The sequence below is a fragment of the Choloepus didactylus genome, chromosome 12 (genome assembly GCF_015220235.1).
Source record: "Choloepus didactylus isolate mChoDid1 chromosome 12, mChoDid1.pri, whole genome shotgun sequence".
NCBI classification, from domain to species: Eukaryota; Metazoa; Chordata; class Mammalia; order Pilosa; family Megalonychidae; genus Choloepus; species Choloepus didactylus.
In genome coordinates, this window is record NC_051318.1 from 37,861,553 (window position 1) to 37,874,634 (window position 13,082).

The 13,082-nt window shown below is 41.4% G+C and overlaps 1 protein-coding gene across 1 annotated transcript in view; it reads left to right on the top strand.

The window, feature by feature from the left end:
* LOC119506814 (neuroblastoma-amplified sequence-like) overlaps positions 1-13,082 on the top strand; it is an 84,150-nt gene that overhangs the window by 55,531 nt on the left and 15,537 nt on the right. The window contains exon 8 of the mRNA XM_037799905.1: positions 5,719-5,863. The gene's annotated coding sequence lies outside the window, so the exon portion shown is untranslated. The remainder of the gene's footprint in view (positions 1-5,718; positions 5,864-13,082) is intronic.

Consider the following 13,082-nt stretch of genomic DNA (forward strand, 5'->3'; position numbering starts at 1 on the left):
TTTATAAAAGGGGGTTTATTTGGTTACAAAGTTACAGTTTTAAGGCCATAAAGTGTCCAAGGTAACACATCAGCAATCGGGTACCTTCACTGGAGGATGGCCAATGTAATATACACAAACTGGCACAGTCGTCTTTAGTATCTCTCAGCAGTGTCTTATCATTTGTTATTAAAAAGAATTTTAATTTTATTGTCTCAATCTGAATCCCTATTAATTATTTTCCTTACCTGTCACAGAGGCAGGAATGTACAGTGTTGAATGTAATTGGTGAGGGCAGACAGTGTTGCCTTGTTGCTCTTGGGAGGAAGCATGCTGTCTTCTCCCACTGTGTATGACGTGAGCTGTAGGTTTCTCGTAGATGGCCTTTAGGAGGTTGATGAAATGCCATTGTTTTTCTCATTTGTTAAGAATTTTTCTTTTTTTAAATCAGGAATTGATGTTGGATTTTGTTAAATGATTTTTCCACATTGAGATGTTTACATATAGTTTCTATTTTTAGTCTATTAGAATATAAATTACATTGATTAAAATTTGCATGTTAATTGTGGTATCTTTTCTTCTTGTTGATTTCAATTTGCTCAGATTTTGTTTAGAATTTTTCTATCTCTGCTCATGAATTTTCCTGTCATTTTTTGTTTGTTTGTTTGTTTGTTTGTTGTTAAGGTAATGTTTTTGTAATGTTCCTGGATAATGCTGTCATTATAGAATGAATTGAAAAGTATTCTCTGCTTTTCCATTTCTGGAAGAGTTTGTGTAGAATTACTATTATTTTTTCCATAAATATAAAGCCATCTGACCTGGAGTTTACTTTGTGGGAAGGTTTTAGGTAGGCTATTAGTATTTTTGAGTGACCTTTGATAGTTTGTGTCTTTTAAGAAAGCAGTCTGTTTCATCAGAGTTATCAAATTTGTTGACATAATGTTGCTCATATTATTTCCTTGTAATCCTTTTAATATCTGTAGATTATATAGTGATGTCACTTCCCTAATTTGAATCTTTTCTCTAATTTCTTGGTCATTGTGACTAGAAGTTCATCAGTTCTTTTCAAAGAACCAGCCTTTTAATTCATTGATTTTTCTCCATTGTTTCTCATTTTTCTATTTCATTAATCTCAACTCTGATCTTTAATATTTCCTTTTTTGTGTGTTTACTTTGGGTTTAATATGCTCTTTTTCTAGTTTTCTTAAGGTGGAATCTCATCACATAGGCTTTGTCAGAACAAAAGTTTTAAAATTTGATGTCCAATTTATTGGTTTTTTTCCTCTTATGGATCATACTTTTGATGTCAAGTCTAAAAACTCTTTGCCTAGCCCCCTAGATTCTGAATGTTTCTGCCTGTGTATTTTTTTCTAAGAACTTTATAGTTTTACATTTTATCCTTAAGACATTTAAGTCCATGATTCATTTTGAGTTTTTTTTTAAATAATCAACAATATTTATTTGCATGATTATAATGTGCCAGGTTTTCTGGAACAAAATTAATAAGATGCTCCTTGGTCAAAAACCAATGTGACATTTCTGAATTCTTTGTTCTATACCACTGATCTTGCTCTGTCCCTCTACCATTAGCACAATGTCTTGCTTCCTGTAGCTAAATAATAACCTTGATATTGGGTAGAATTATTCCTCCCATTTTATTCTTTGTCAAGATTGTTTTTGGTATTCTAGGGCATGTGTCTTTCCATATAAATTTCAGAAAAGCTTATCTTTGTCTATAAAAACCTTGCTGACATTTTGATAGGCATTGCATGAAACCTGTAATCAGTGTGGGGTAAGTTGATATCTTTACAATGTTGAGTCCTCTAGTCTGTGAACACAGGGTACTTCTTCATTTATGTAGGTCTTCATTGATTTCTTTCTTCAGCATTTTGTTGTTTTCACAGTATAGTTCCTGTACATAGAAATATTCATTTTAGAGTGATTATAGATGGTATTGTGTTTTTTATTTCAGTTTTCATATGGTGGTTGTTAGTATATAGAAATATGATTGACTTTTTGCCTTTGATCTTTTTTCCTACAACCTTGCTGACTCATTTATTAGTTCTAGGAGCTTTTTTATTGATTTCTTGGGATTTTCTGTATAGACAATTGTGTCACCTGCAAGCAGAAACAGCTTTATTTTTTTCTTCCCAATATGTATGCCTTTTATTTCTTTTTTCTTGTCTTATGGCAATGGCACAACCTCCAGTATAATGTTGCATAAAAGTATAAGAGCACACATCATTGCCTTGGAGCGTAGTGTGGAAACCTCACTTCCATTTGGGTCCCTTTACCTTCCCCACTTTCAGATATCATTGATCTCAGTAGGAGATGGTGTTATAATTTCTGTTCAGACATTAAATATAACAAAAACTCAGAGGAAAAGGATAGTCTATTGTATTTACCCATATTTCTGCTCTGTCTATTCTTCTGTCAGATGGTTCAAAGTTCCTCCTTTTATCATTTACTTTCTTTTTTGGAAAGGTAGGGCTGCTAGCAACAGGTTCTTTTAGTTTTCCTTCATCCGAGAATGTTTTCATTTCCTTTTATTCGTGATGGGTAGTTTTGTCAGATAAATATTCACTGTCCTAGGGTGAAAGAATATCTAGCCCATGGGGACAAAAAGGGTGTCATATCAGGCCACTCATTATTGGAAAACTTGTAGTAACAACTCCAGTAACTCCTGGAGGGGAGGGGAGTGCCAGGCCCAGCAGGAGAGAGTCTGTCCCTTGCTCACTGTTGTCCAAGCACTGGGCTCACCTGAAGTCAGAGAGTCTGTACCTGGAGGGGAGTGAGCCTTCAGAGATGCTCTGTGTCACGAGGTCAGGGATTAGTAAACATGGGGCCTGGGTGTCCTTCTTCTGTTGGGTGGTTTCTCTAGGGAAACAGAACCAACAAGAGAGATCTGTAAATATGAGAGTTACAGAAGTGTCTCATGCAACTGTGGGGATGCATGGATTCAAATTCCATGGGCAGGCAGCGAGCTGGCAACTCCAGTGAAGGTCTTCAGTGAATTCCCCAGGAGAGGCTGGCTGACAAAGGGAACTTTCATGGGGTAGGCTTGAGTTGGCACTCAACTGAGGGTCTTCAATGAACCCCCCAGGAGAGGCTGGCTGGCTGAAGAAGAAGTAAAGGTTGTCTCTCTTCCCCCTTAAAAGTCTTCAACTGATTGGATTAAATCCAGCAGATTGAATTCTCTCATTGGGGAAGACACTCCCTTCATTGATGTAGTCAGTCACAGATGCAAACCAGCCTGTTGGCTTATTAACCAGCCACAAATGTCCTTGCAGTAACAGTTAGTCCATTGCTCACTTGACCAGACATCTGGGCACCATCACCTGGCCAAATTGACACAGGAACCTAACCATCACAGGTGATAAAACTTAAAGGGAAAACTTTGTCTGCTTAAGTGGTACAGAATTTCAAACTGCTTTCTTAAAAGCTGAGTAACTTAATTTGAAATCCTTTATGATACAAGGGAGTGTGAAAGTATGCATACACAAAATGGATAATTGTGTAAGTTACTATATATCTCACATTTGTGTTTTAAATATAGAAAAGCTAAGTTACTAAAAATCAAAATTATTAGTGAACATTAAAAAAATGTTTCCTGACAAACACACGCTTCAAAACTCTGTACAAAGAGCTTTATTACAAACATTTTAAACAACATGAAGTGGCATTTGCACATTACTATAGAAACAAACACATAAATGTTTAATTTTCTCTCTCCTCCCCTCCTGATACAGTCGATGTCCTAAAAATTCATAAAATTCAGTTGCTGAAAAGAAAGAAATTCAACCTAAATGATTCTGTAACCATGAATACTTTTTTCTTAATCTCTTCCTTTTTATGGGATGCATCACATTCTGAAAATAACACATAGAAAATCTGCATTTCATGTAAGGGAAAAACCTGCTCGTTACTAATTACACTGCAGTTGGTTATGGAAACTGGAATTATCGACTCTGCCAAGAATGTTAGAGACTCAATGAGTCTTATATATTGTTAAGCACGAAAACTTTTCTGCAAATAAGTGCATCTATGGAAACTCAGATCACTGATGCCGGAAGGAAAGGCCAGCCATTCACCAGTCCTTTTCACCAGCTGCAGACGTGAAGGCACCGCCTAAACTTCTGAGACTGCAGCGATTTGGGGAACCCATTTTGCAGATATGGAAAATTAGGTCCAAAGAGAGGACTTTGTTGAAGTCACAAACTAATCACAACGCATCAGTAGATTTAGATATAATGGCAATAAGCAAGCTGTCTGGGTCTTTTTTTTTTTTATTAAATTCAGTTTTATTGAAATACATTCACACACCATACAATCATCCATGATATACAATCCACTGTCCACAGTATGATAACATAGTTATGCGTTCATCACCACAATCTATCTCTGCTTCTTTCCTGTCTCAAATTGCTGCCCATCGCAGGACAGGGTGTGATGGGATGATTTAAAGACATACTCTCAAACCTGCTTTTGAGGACTTTTACCCCACACAATCCAACATATGACTTAAGCACTTCCAAAATTATTGAGAGAGAGAGAAAGAAAGAGAGTGACCATTGGATATTGCCAGCCAATACAGCAGGGTTAAAAACTAAGAGATTTGACCCACAGGACTGCCAGCTTACTAGGGCCAACTTGGAGTCTGAGAAACGGTGGTCCATGGTTTTTCCACTTCAGTCTGAGAATTCCTGAAAAAAGTAAGAGTCTTGTACTTAGGGAAGAGTCTTAGTTTTCATCCAGTGTATCACTCCTGGCTGGTGAAAATTATCTTTTGATAATTTGTTTTCAAAGCCACATTGTACATGGGTTTTTGCTCTGTGGGCTGCCCAGCCCTCGCTGCTCCTGGAGACATGTCAGGAAAGACCAGGGCCGAGCTCAGAGTGTGGCAGAAGATGGCTGAGGGCGAGTCCTGGAGCCTGAGAAGGTTCCTGGCAGGCAGACACCCCCTCCACCCCCCAAACTGTCTGTGCCTTGAAATGAGCAGTGCAGCTGTCCTCGTGGATGGTTCAGTTGAGCTCAGACATGAACGTTCTGTGGAAAGCACGGCCTAGTGACCCCCCTGTGGCTACTGCTCTTGCAAGCCTCATCGAGGCTGGGCCTCCTTAGTCGGTCAGCGTCTGGCATCCAGTGCTGCAGCCACACACTCTTAATAAATAGCACAAGTTTTAAAGAATGGCAGTTTAGTCCTGCTCTGGTCCCATAATAATAATAATTAAGAAGAGCTAATATTTATGTAGTTAATATAAGATGTGCCTGCTATTAAGAGTGAAACTTCACAATTGCATAAGTCATTCATTAAATAAAGCAACTTGACAAGGAAAATGTTAAATCTCCTTTTCCCAAATGAGAAAACTGAGGCCCCGAGGGGTTGGGTGGCTTTCCCAGAACCATACAACTAGGCTGGGAGTATTTAAGTAACTTACCTGAGCCACCCGAGTGGTAAGTCAGGGAGCCTGAATTTGAACCCTGGTCCCTGGCTTCAAAGCCTGTCCTCGCTCCACTTCCACCCCACACCTCCACGCTGCTGCGACAGTCACGATGCCACCGCGGGCTGCCCTTTCTCCTTTCTACCAAGGAGACTCGACCGAACACACCTCCTTGATTCCAGCTGCAATTTGCTGCCAAGTTTTTTTTCAAAAAGTAGGGTGTTTTCTTTTTTTTAATTTCTTATTACAGTTGTGATAACTTTAATCATTTCCAATGCCTTGCATTTTTCTCCGTTAGAAGCAACAGAAGCAATAATCCGTGGTTGCAGCTAACTACAGCAATGTTAACCAGATGCACAACGGAGAACAAGCAAGGTCTGGGAGAGGAAGTTTCGAAAATCTGTCGCTCTTTACATAGCACGAAGCAGATGCTCCCTGCAGAGGTAGGTGGATGTGCAAGTGGCTTTCCTGGGCACTGTGCCTTTTTTATTATAAGCAATATCACTGACTTAAGGAACATTTAGCTTAAGTTATTACTGGTAAAGGCCTCAAATTTGTAACAGATCAAATGAAGAAGAGCAGTGCCAATAGTTTGCTTTGGGGTATTTTTCTTTTTGTTAGTGCTCCAAAGCAATATTCCTTTAACAAGTCACAGAGGTTATAACCCAGTTTTTAATTCCTCTGGATGCCCTTTTCTGTCTCACTCAAGTTTATGTCCCAAGGGGACACTTCAGTTCACGTGTTTTCTCAGAGCCACGCCTGTTGGTAAAGTGGTAGTAAGCTCTAGCACTCCTCTCAGCAGGAAACCAGCCATTGTGGTTTTTACATACTTTCTTTTGACATCACTGTGATAAAATGTATAACCATAATATTTATTCAGAACATGGGAAAAACTCAGTCGTCTCCATTTGACCTTTGTTCTCTATTTGATCACATAAGTTGGCTATCACAGATACAGTTGTTTTGTGTGTGTGTATAGATATATGTATGTATAAATAATGCATTCTAAAATAAGTACATTAATAACAGCTCCCACTGTGGATGTGACCTAAGCAATGTATTATTTCAGCAATTTACGTATCTTATATTTTAAAATTTTTGGATAATGACACTAAATTAATTAGTTTCAGGTTTCTACCATATATGAAATAAATTTGAAAATAAAATTGTAAATAGGATTCTTTGAATCCTTATTGTACTCACTCAAGGAAAACAATCTCAGTATGAATGCACCTTTAATGAATTGTTTCCTGAATGAGAGACTGGCTAAGTGTTTTTTGATTGAATATTTAAAGTATTTCATCCATTTAAAGAACTCTTCCAACCACCGGAATGACAGACTTATCCTGTAATATATTTAAAGCACAATCACCAAAAATATCCTGCCCGCCTGAAACGACCTGTTAGCTGGGCTGTGCCCCGGTGTCTGCCGTGCCGGCTACCTGGCTGCCCGCCACCTGCTCTGCCACGGTGGGAGCACCTGGAGGCAGGGCCACCCGAGGCCCGGTTCAGACGCTGCATCAGAAGGGACCCTGCACCCGTCACATTTGCCTTACATAGAGATTATGACCGAGTCATGTTTGATCAGGACCAGTCACCAGAAGTGTCCTGAGATTAGTTCTGTGGAATCAGGGTTAGGAACACGTTATTTAGGATTTTGTGTTGCTTTGTAAAAGGCTAGGGGTTGTGGTAGTAATGGCCTCACTTCTGCTTATGTTAACTCATTTGACCTCCACCACCACCCGGTAGCTCCAGATCACTCTGGCCAGGTGTGGTGGGCAGGACAGGGCACCTCAAGGTCAGGGAATGACCTCCCAGTGCAGCAGCAGGAGCCCTGTGGACATGGGGCACCACACCATTTCTGTTCCCAGCTGTTTCCCAGCATGCTGTGCGACCAGAACAGGGACCCAGGCTCTCTGGAGTGCTGTTTTCTGAGCTCGAGAGTGGGGGGTGAGCCTGGGTGGGCCTGGAGGCCTCCTCTTGCTCTGGGTCTGTCCCACAAGCTCTGCAGGCTTGGAAGGAGAGCGAGCTGAGTGTTACTCTCACTCATAGCTCATGATTCTCTGTGCCTCACCTTAACGAAGGCAGTAAGTCGATGATAATCTTGGTGTGAGGGGAAGGGTACTGGACTGACCCCATGTTGAAGTAGGTCATTATTACTTGTCTATTCCATTTGAGGGAATGAAAAATAATTATTCTCCAGGAGTTCTGTCCCCACAGTGACTTTCCTTCATTTCCCTTATACTGCCTCAGCTTCTGCCTCTTAATTGGGCACGTTTGTAGATTTTTTTTTTTTTTCGGCTACTGTGATGAAAAGAGCTTTGTAAGTGCTGTGTACTATTTTTGTTGATTGCTAAATATGCTCAATAGTGAATTAAAAGTGTTATAAAGGAAGGGACATTATTATTACAAAATGAAAATGTCTTAAGTTTATTTTACTACATTTGCAAGTTACATAGTTTCAGCATTTCATAATATTTTATATGACTGTGGTTGTAAAATTATCCATGATTCATTGTTTGTTTTGAGTTTTTAATCCAATGCCTGCAGTCATCCTGCTTGGTGGTTTATGAAGCGGGTATGCTTAACTGTTGGCAAGAGACTTGAATGGATGCCCCTTCTCTTCATCCCTGTTTCCCATCCCACACTAAGCACTCATATTTGTAGATCTTATTTTGTCTCCTTGTATCTTCCAAAGGCCTTTTTGTGACTTTCCATTGTTGCTCATGGCACTTGTTGACTTAGGGCCATGATGGTGTTGCAGATGGAAATGTTATCAGCAGGATGGTGTCATGTTTCACATGGGTCATGTGTCCCACAATCTTGAAAGTTATGTTTTGTTCTCAGCTGATACCCATGAAAATAGTTGAAGCATATTCAGGGTGGGGGTACAAAGCAGATCCCTGGCATTTACAGATTTAGAATTCCAAGTTTAAGCTGGTTGCGACTGGCCCTGGAGTCCCTGGGTCTTGCTGAGGCGCAGCCTGGATTGCCGTCACAGCTGCTGTGGGCTGTCGTGTGGGGCACGTCACCCGACAAGGAGTGAGCCAGCTCACTGCCCAGCACCGAAATCTCAACCTAATTGTTTTCCCTTATGGTTGAGGCACTTCTGACAATGTCAAGAGCTTGATTTTTAGAATCAAATGGCATTCAAGCTATTTACCCTTTCAATACCCTATGTTCCTCATCTCATCAGTGGAGATAATGGTGGCATCTCCCTCAGTGGATCTGGGGAGAAAACAAAGGAGACAGTGCACGTTAGAGCAGAATGTAACAGGCTGGTGGTGCCTGGCCCAGAGCAGCTGCAGTGCTGACCGGTAGAGACCATCGAGCTAAACGCACGGTCAGCACCCTGGAGATGGAGCTGCAGGCCCAGCACAGCAGGAGACTCAGGAAGATACACTGACTGAGGCTGCAGCTCCCAGTGGTCCCGGGTGCAGCACGAACAACAGGGCCGTGAGTCCGGCTGACCTGGAGCTGTGGAGCCGGGAGACCTGGGGGTGCAGGATGACCAGGTCTACCAGAGCATGAGAGTGTCACGTCCCAGGGCCTGCTGCTGACTGAGGACAGCAGGCTGCCCTGTGGCACCTGCACACCTGCCATGCCCTGCATTGCCAATCCCTGCACACCTCATGGCCTGTGCTCCTGCCGCAGACTCTGAGTCCCACTTGGGTGCTGGGTACATGGATGGTGACCTGAGGGTAGAGGGACCATTCACAGGTCAGGCTTCCCTGTCACCATGATCCCCGGTGTGCTCTGTGCATCACCGCCCGGCAGGGGCATGGCCTGGCCCTGAGCCCCAGCCCACCTGGTCCTCACCTTCAAGGACCGTCTGTTGTGGCTTTTCTTTGTCCTGATTCTCTGCCAGCTTTGAGCTGTGAAGGCATCATAGGAGGTGTTTTGCGGTTCTGTCTGCTCCCTGGACCTGTTTTGCGGTTCCCAAAATCCTCTGTAAGCCTCCTAATAAACTAATTGGGAATCAGGAAAAAACTCGAACTTAGTATAGCATATAGTATTTAAATACAGAATAAGTCACACAAAATGAATTCCTCCATTCTTGCATGTCTTTGCCTGGTTGTGTCCCGTCTGTACTTGATTCCTATTCAGAGAGGTATAAAGGTTATTTGACAAACTGTCATTAAGGCAGAAGTCAGTCAAGTGTTAAGCTTTTTCTGAATATCACAAATTGCTGAAAAATAATTGTTAGCCAATTACTGATAACTTATTAAATAAGCAAACGTGAGAGTTAAGAAAGAGAATCTTTAAATCTTTACATATTGGATATTTATGTTTTTATTTACTGAACGGGTATGTTCTGGGGTGTTTAACTGCAAATCACTCAAAGAGCATTTGAATGATTGTCTATGGGTATTTTTCTGTATAGAATGTACAAGGAAGTTTGGAATACAGAGAAGGAAAAATATTCTTATCCTCTGGTGAGGCAGATAGATGAATAATTAGAAGGATACAAGTTGACAGATACTCTTAAGAAAGTATCTACCGATCCCCTGCTTAGGGCAGAGATGCCATTGCAGAAAAGGTGGATGTTTTAGTGTCCCGGCTGCTAAACTGAATACCACACTGTGGCTTGGCTAACAGTGGGAATTTATTGGCTCACAGTTTCAGAGGCCAGAAGGTTGGCTTCCTCCTGGGATTGGTATCTTCTGGCTGGCTGGCAGTCTTTGGGCTACCTTGGTTTTTCTGTCACATGGCAGTGCACATGGCTATGTTGTCTCCTTTCTCCTCTTGGTTCTGTTGACCTCTGGCTTCTGGGTGTTCCCCATGGCTTCTCTCTCCATCTGATGTTCACTCTACCTGTAAAGGACTCCAGTGACCCAGATAAAAGCCCATGGTCCAGGTGGGCCCCACCTTAACTGAAGGAGCACCTTGAAGAGATCTTACCGACACTGGGTCCACACCCTCCAGGATGTGGACCAAGACCAATACCGTGTCCCACCTGGGGGGCACGATTGAGTCCACCATAGTGGGTGCTCCTGGGCCTTTTTCAGCATAGGCTTAAAGAACAGGCAGGGTTTACTCAGAGATGCAGGGAGATCACATCGTGGGCTGACACTCAGAGGTGTGAGAGAGCCTGATGCCCTGTAGCTGCACGTCCAACACTAAAATAGAAAAAGCATTTCCTCAGTCGTGCTGGCCACATCTCAAGCTGAATGCCCACATCTGGCTGTGGCCACCACATTGGTCTGCACAGATGTGGAGTGTTTCCATCATGGCAGGAGAGTCTGGGGGGCAGCTGTGTGCTGGTGGCTGTCCTGTGTGAGGAGGGTGCAGGGCAGAGCCGGTCGGCGGCAGCGGGGCCAGGTTGCTGCGCCAGGGGGTTATGTCTCATCCTCCCAAATACTTTCTCCTGATAGTGGCAACCTGGATTAAAAATATGCTTATCTATTTGGCCAAGATGCTTGGTGAGACGCCTTTGTGCTTTAAGGCACATGGAAGTCCTTCCTGAATTAGAATGCATAATCCTTGCATTATATACCTTACCTGCCTGTTCCCTGGTGACACTGATCATTGTCACACTCCTCCAGATCTGAAACTTGAAGGCCTTGCTCATTTCCAGCAGAGATGTGTTAGGTGAGAGCTAAAAGAAACACGATCGAGTGGAATTCCAAGCAGCATTTCATCCTCTGCTTTAAATGGGAGCTTCTTTGTGTCATCTTTATTGTATCTTCTCTTCGTAATTCAGTAGAATTGTGAGGATGTCATAGATCGGAATTTTTTCCTCCAGCGTGCCACTGTTGAGTAGCACAGGAGGTTATCAGCCCCATGGCGAGAGGTGAGCCTTGCTTCTTTCAGGAAGGGCCTTGCCTTGACGTAACGAAACTGCGTTTACTTCTGGTCCTTGACCGGGTGTTACGGTTGCGATGTTTCAGCTGATGTCAGGGCACCGTCGGAGCAGGGCTCAGCAGGGAAGAGCAGCTGGCAGATTTGGTTTTTTTGTTTGTTTGTTTGTTGTTTATTTTTTAATTTAATTTTTTTGAGATTGTTCACATACCATACCATTATCCAAAGATCCAATGTGTACATCAGTTGCCCATGGTATCATCATACAGCTGTGCATCCATCACCACAATTATTTTATTTTTCAGTTTTTAGAATATTTTCGTTACTCCAGAAAAGAAATGAAGACACAAAAAAAGAAACTCAAATCCTCCCATACCCCTAACCACTCCCCCTCCATTATTGACTCATAGTATTGGTATAGTATATTTGTTACTGTTGATGAAAGAAGGTTAAAATACTACTAACTGTAGTATATAGTTTGCAATAAGTATATTTGTTTCCCTGTATGCCCCTCTATTATTAACTTCTGGTTATAGTGTCATGTATTTGTTCTAGTTCATGAAAGAGATTTCCAATATTTATACAGTTAATCATGGACATTTCCCACTACAAGATTCACTGTTTTATACACTCCCATCTTTTAACCTTCAGCATTCCTTCTGGTGACATATGTGACTCTGAGCTTCCCCTTTCTACCAATTCACACACCATTCAGCACTGTTAGTTATTCTCACAATGTGCTACCATCCCCTCTGTCCATTTCCAAACACTTAAGTTCAACCTAGTTGAACATTCTGCTCATAATAAGCAACCACTCCCCATCCTTTAGCCTCGTTCTATATCCTGGTGACTTATATTTCCTGTCTATGAGTTTAAATATTATAATTAGTTCATATCAGTGAGACCCTGCAATATTTGTCCTTATGTGTCTGACTTATTTCACTCAATATCATGTCCTCAGGGTTTCTTCATCAACCCATTTTTTTAAGATGGTTTTGTTCACACCCCATACATTCCATCCTAAGTAAACAATCGATGGTTCCCTATATAGTCATGTATTTATGTATTCACTACCATCACAACTGTCTATATAAGGACATCTCCATTTCTTCCAAAAAGAAGGAGGAAGAGTGAAAGAAGGTAGAGAGACAAAAGAAGAAGAAAAAAGAAAGAGTAAAAAAAAATCTGACAGCTAGGAAGCAGCAAAAGGAAAGAAAAAATTAAACTAAGGTAGAATAAAGAATAAGACAACATCACCAAGGCCAAGAGTCCCATACCCCTCCCTTATGTCCCCTGCTTATATGCATTTAGCATTGGTATATTATCTTTGTTACATTAAAGGAAGCATAATACAATGTTTCTGTTAACTATAGTCTCTAGTTTGCATTGATTGTAGTTTTTCCCCAATACCACCCTATTTTTAACACTTTGCAGGGTTGACATTCATCTGTTCTCTCTCACATAAAAACATATTTGTACATTTTTTCACAATTGTTGAGCACTCTAGGTTTCACTGCATTATACAGTCCCAGTCTTTATCTTTCCTCTTTCCTTCTGGTGTCCCACATGCTCCCCACCTTCCTCTTTCAACCATACTCACAGTCATCTTTGCTCAGTGTACTTACATTGCTATGCTGCCATCACTCAAAATTGTTTTTGAAACCTCTCACTCATGTCTTTTCCTATCTATCTGTAATGCTCACTTTAGTATTTCCTTTAGAGTAGGTATCTTATTCACAAACTCTCACATTGTCAGAGAATATTTTAAACTCTTCCTCATATTTGAAGGACAGTTTTGCCAGATACAGGATTCTTGATTGGTGGCTTTTCTTTTTTTAGTGTCTTAAGTATATCACCCTG